Below are 6000 nucleotides of genomic sequence, written 5' to 3' on the forward strand. Positions count from 1 at the left end.
GAATAGTTCCTGTTTGGTCTCAAAGGGTTCCTGTTTGGATAAGCAGGTGATTCATTGCTACTGAGAAACTTTTCCTGTCAAGGACAGTTGCAGGACCACAGACAGGCTGCATTTTTACTCTGATCACTTTATATAGGATGTATGTACAATATAATGCTTCTGATTGTGTATAGAGGAGAAAATACTGCAGCATCCCTCCTGGAAGATTGATGCTTTGCTTGACTAAGATGGACTGTTGCTAATTGCGCTGTTACTAAGATAAATAAAACCTGACAGGTATCGGAGGACATATTTCTGAGTTCATTGAGAAAGAGTAAAAGGTATTGGGAAAGAATGGCCCGGACTGACTTCTGACTCATACACACTTCACACGCACGCACACACACACACACACACAGACACACACACAGCAGGCGCACGTGCACACACACACATACAAACAAACACACACACACATGCACACTCGTGTGCGCAGGTGCACGTTCACACACACACACGCACACACACACACACACACACACACACACAGGCATCACCACATAATGTCTTGTCCTGTACTGTTAAAATGAAGGTGGAATAGGTTTTCTTTGTAAAAAAAAGAAAAGAAAAGTATGGCCTTGTTTTGTTTTTTTGAGGGGGGGGGGGGTCACAAAGGTTGATGCTGGAGCTGTGGTCAGTTTAAAAAGCAATTCATCTCCCCATTTCTCTGCTTCCTGTCCTGGTCTTGCTTTTTGGGTGATGTCACCACATGCCTTTTTTTTTTAAACAAAGGAATTTTTAAAAATTCTAAAATGCAGAATAAACAAATAAATAATTTTAAATAAATTACGAAAGTGTAGCCATGCAATTTTTAGTCACCGAGGCTGATAGTGTAGCAGTTGTCAGAGAAAAACCGTTTCTCCCCCTTGCTCACCCTCTGTTTCTTCGCTCATGTGTTCAGTGTTAGCAGTGAGCTGTGCTAACACATTATTACCCTCTCTTCAGGGGGAGTAGCATACCCATCCGCTCCAGTGGAAGTGGCCTGCTTGTGTGACCCCTTTATTTCTCTCCTTAACTGCAAGTGAAGGGTAATTTGATGATAGATGCGGATGTTATATAAACACAGTGAGTCAGCGCGTGGGGCAAGCTTCCCAGGGGCTGAGTCTTTTCTCAAAGTGCACGTTCGAGTGCCAAGGTACCTTGGGGAGCCATGTTGGTTTTTTCTTCTCCCCATTGAGATAGCTTCTTGTAAGAGGGGTGCATTACTGTGTCTAAGGAAGTGGTGAGTCGTGCAGAAAACTTGCAGGAAGCTCCTGTGTGTGTGTGTGTGTTGCTGGTGCTGACGTTGTGTGTGTGTGTGTGTGTGTGTGTGTGTGTGTGTATGTGCGTGCCCACGCTCGGTTTAGTCACATGTCAGACTTTGGGTGGACACCCCTCACCCTTGCAAGCACCAGACGTGACTCATGCTGCAAGCCGCATTGCTGATTTGTTCCTGATTTGCGGTTTCAGTTTTGCCAGCGGAGAACTCACTCCATCTGCCCCCGCCTCCACCTCTGCCTCCGCCTCTGCCTCCGCCTCCGCCTCCGCCTCCGCCTCGCTGTGATTCCTTTCCATGCGTTTCCTGGCAAGATGGATATTAGCTTTTCTGCGCGGAAGCCCTGCTCAGTGTCCTGATTTGGAGAAATGGCCAAAAAGCACAAACGGGTGGGGGAGCTGAGAGGTATCTGGCCCTGCTGTAGCTGTGGGCAACGAATTGCACTTGAGAAAATAGGCATGCTTGTCTGCACTGCACTCTTCCTGAATTGAGTGATATGAGGTTTATGATCTTGGCTGGGCGTTCCAATTTGGGAAGAAAATAAACACAAACAAATTTACAAAATGACTTTGGTGAGAGGGTATAGTGGGAGCTCTGGAGGGGAAACTGGACGGATATTTCTGGACCAGCCTCATAAATGGCTTGCAGTGATGTTGTTTGTGCTCTTGGGAAGGCTTTGTGGGTGTGTGGTCTCTCAGGTCACGACCTATCATGGATGAACTGTGATTGACTGCACAGTCTTGCCCATTCAGAAATAACCACCAGTGAAAACCCCTGGTGGCGAGCAGCAGCCCAGCTAGCAATTAACGTTACCAAACTGGAATCTAACTGCCACATTGGGTAACAGTTAGATATAAGTCTGGTTGTGCATTGACATTATGATGAGGCTGTTCCCCAAATAGTCTTAGAAGGTATTTATTGTTCAAAATGAAAGCTCTGTTATGAAAAAAAAAGAAATGCCATCCACACATACTGGTGACATTTCCTTATTGTTATATATTATTAAGGATATTGGAAGCTAATACTGTAACGTGGTATTGAACATGAAAAGGTATTGAAGTTGCAGATCAGCTGAAAATTCAGTCCTGACTGTACAATTTAAATTCTTTAAAAACTGAATTAGCATAACTGAATAACCCAGTACTACCTAACAGTGTCTCTTGTGACTTCAGCCTAAAATTCAAGGGACTTCCAGGAAACTGGAAAACAGTTTGTATTGTTTGCCGTGAGTGTGCTGGCTTTGTGTGGCCTTTGGACACTGATGTCATGTAGCTGTTTCTTTCATGAGCTGGATTTCAGGCTCCTTTCTGTGTTTTTTTCTGTCTCTGTTTTTACTAGGCTTGAAAATTTACAGGTTAAAACAATGGTTCTCCCCTCTGATCCAGGTGAGCCACTAATTCAGTTACACTGAGTGATTGAATTGATTGTGCAACTTAAGGAATCATTTTCATGTGAAATTTAGGGGAATATGAAGTTTAAAAAAACACTTACTCATAACAGAAACAAAATGAAAGCATGAGAAACAGAACTGTATTTCCTTTGGCCCTAAAATAAAGATTAAAATGAGTCAATACACAAGTGTGCTCTGTCATTCTATGAATAACGTAGCTTTTAATGCATGACCACGGGGCATAAAGCTGATAAAATGAGACGAGAGGAGTGTGGATGGAAAGAAAGCTTGGCAGATAGAGGCTGTGGGAGTGGAGGAAATGGTGTCTGAGTGAGTGAGTGTGTGTGTGGAGGAGTTCAGAGGGTAAAGTTAGTGGTTGACTCCTGTGGAATGCAGCTGCTGACTCAGTCTGTCTGTCAGTCTCTCCCTCATTCGCTCTTCGGGTTCTCTCACAGGCCCCGCCCCTCTTTAAGGGGTTGGTGGAAGGCTCTATGGGGTTGGGGGGGGGGGGGGGTAGGGGGGGTGGGGGGAGTCATCTGTTGCCTCATGTTGTATTTCCGGAAACGGCTCTTTGGATTTCGGGGAATAATGGCGTGGGAGGTCGCATAATAAACGTTGCCGTGGTGCCCGTGTTGTTTGGTAGTGTGTCAAAGGCGACGCGACTGTCTGCGGCGTCACACGGGGAAAATGCGGAACAGAACTGCGTAATGTAACTTTGGAGCTTTGGAGGGAAAGTGTTTTCCTCGGTTAAACGTTGGTGAGAGGGGTCTCAGCAGACCGCTCTCACTAATGTGGATCAGACATAACTGGCTTTGTGTCAGTGAACAAAGACCTCCCTTCTCTCTCCGTTTGCATTTCTCCGGCACTGACAGAAAGACCTGCTGTGCTGTGCTGGCTTTTTTTTTCCTGTCCAAAAACGCTCTTCCTCCTCTTCTTCCTCCTCCTCCTCCTCCTCCACCAAAGGGCCATCCATCTGAAACACAGCCAGTTTTCTTGAGTCTTCAAACACCAGTCTTTCAGCCTGGGATTATCCTGGTCCCGTCAGGCCTAGTGTCTTTCTGAGCACTGAGAAAACAACCTCCAACAACAAGCTTGTTTGCACAAAAGCGTCAACTGGCACCAGCACTGACAGACTGACAGCCTGACAGACTGTCCTCACCACAACCTCCTTCTACTCTGGGATTTACAGCCAAGATGTTCATTATGAGTTTTATCCGCAATTACACATAGATCCTTTGGCAAATAATGGATACTTATTTTTTATATAATGGGATTTTTCACATCCTTAATGTCCTTAGTTCCCTGTTATGTATCATCACAAAAACAATATGTGACGACATAGGCTTTTATACCAGCAGTTATCTAAGGCAGAGATGTCAGTCTGTTACTGGGTTCGGAAGCTAATTTTTTTTAAATGCAGAAAACCACACGCATCCTGCATGCTGGCTCTCCTGGAATAGATTTTGACACCCCCCACCACCACATCATGTGTTTACTGATGCGAGTCTGGCCAGGTTCAGGCCGATGCTGTCATTTAGGCTCATTTAGCATCGCAGGAAGTGAGTGTGATATTGTGGGCCAGCCGAAGCCGGCTCCTGGTTCTTGGAATCGGGGTGGATGTCGACACAGAGGAGCAGGAACATTGCCCGGAGCTGCTGACAGATCTCTCTACAAGGAGCTACTGTCTGGGGCAGAAAAAGCAGCTGTTTACCATGCGGTACCTTGCAGATGTAAGAGTGGAGCCAGGGGAGGCTAGCGCTTCAGGGCCCAGGGCCAAAACTAACAGGCCAGCTGCTCCCCGATCTCAGCCACTTATTAATATTCCAGTCAGCTCTGTCGGGGACCCATCAGGGCAGACTGAGACGTTTTATTTTTAAATGGTTATATTCTTGATTCACACGGGCTGCCCTCGCTCCCATTTTGGACCCTCCGCGGTCCAGAAAAAGCCAGACGCCCCCCCACCCCCGCCCCTCACACACACACACACACACACACACTCCAGTCGCCGACAGTCAAACATAGAAACCAACCCAGACCCCCAGAAGACCACCGAGCTGCACTCATAAAGAGATCATCTTCGGACGTCGGAAACCCAACACTTCTGGGTTGCCGTTATATTTTAGACCTTCCAGTAAAGTTGTGAAAGGCATTGCTGCCGTTAATAAATGGGTCGAGTGGTCCTGGCCTCACCTCTGTCGATGTTGGTAGACAACGTTCCAGTTTCTAGAACAGCTGAAGCTCGTCCCCTTCGCGCACATGCTACTTAAGGCTATAAACCAGCCCCAGAACTGATAAGCAGGAGATATTCCTGAGTCGTATTGGACAAGCGAGAAGCCATGCTGCAATTTCACATTACAAACTCTACCTCAACGTATCTACAAACAGCTAATATTATTGGTGAATTTTATTCAACAAAAATATTTAAAAAAGTAGTCGAGGAACCCATATCTTGGTACCACTGTCCATCTGGGTCTGCAATTGAAGACTCGAGGGAAGTCAGTGTTTGCCTGTTGAGTGACCACACGTGGCACAGAGCGGGCTTTGAGGGGGTATCGAGGGAAGCGTTTTGGTCTGGCAGACCTCTTTCAGAGTGATTTCCCAGCCTCTGGGGCGATGCAGCCATCTTCAAAGTGTGCTTTGATTGGCACCGGCGTGTGGGTGTTGAGAAATGACTCTAGCAGGACTGCAGCTCAAGGATGAACAATTTTTGTGTGCAGGACCAGGTGTTCAGAAGAGACTGCCCCCCCCCCCCCCAATCATACGGTTCCTCCAACATCAGACATTTCTATTTTTAAACCCGTTTTTGACTCTGTGTCATTCTATTCACAATTTTATTTTGTGGGCCTCTGAATGACTGTAAATTCGAAATCTGAGGAGGTTATTCATGTGAAAAAGTTATTTTTCTTTTATATGCTTTCAATCTAGCTCTTGAAAGTGAATGTATCTATCTTGACCCATTCGTATGCTCAAAGAGCAAGAACTAAGTCCGTTTTGCACCTTTCCTTTTTTGGGAAAATTGTGATGTTTCAAATAAATAAAATTCACATTTTTATGTCACCAACTTCTACTATTCAAATAATTGTACTATGTTTCAAATAAAGAAAATTATCATTATTGTAACTCACCAAACTTCTACTATTCCAATAATTCTACTATGAATATTATAATTATTGGAATATTTACTTCATAATGGCCAATGTAAATTAGCATATGGTGTAAGGTGAGTATATTAACTGACTAACCATTTGACAAATAATCTTGACTTATGTTCTCATTTCAAGAAATCTAACGCACACATTTTAAAAGACCACCAATC

At 45.0% G+C, this 6000-nt stretch overlaps 1 protein-coding gene across 1 annotated transcript in view; it reads left to right on the plus strand.

The window, feature by feature from the left end:
* The window catches only part of zgc:154075 (uncharacterized protein LOC556929 homolog), a 38849-nt gene extending 36371 nt beyond the window's left edge, over positions 1–2478 (plus strand). The window contains exon 15 of the mRNA XM_064297927.1: positions 1489–2478. The gene's annotated coding sequence lies outside the window, so the exon portion shown is untranslated. The remainder of the gene's footprint in view (positions 1–1488) is intronic.
* Positions 2479–6000: the final 3522 nt, after the last annotated feature.

This window comes from Anguilla rostrata, chromosome 11, assembly GCF_018555375.3.
Source record: "Anguilla rostrata isolate EN2019 chromosome 11, ASM1855537v3, whole genome shotgun sequence".
Taxonomy (NCBI): domain Eukaryota; kingdom Metazoa; phylum Chordata; class Actinopteri; order Anguilliformes; family Anguillidae; genus Anguilla; species Anguilla rostrata.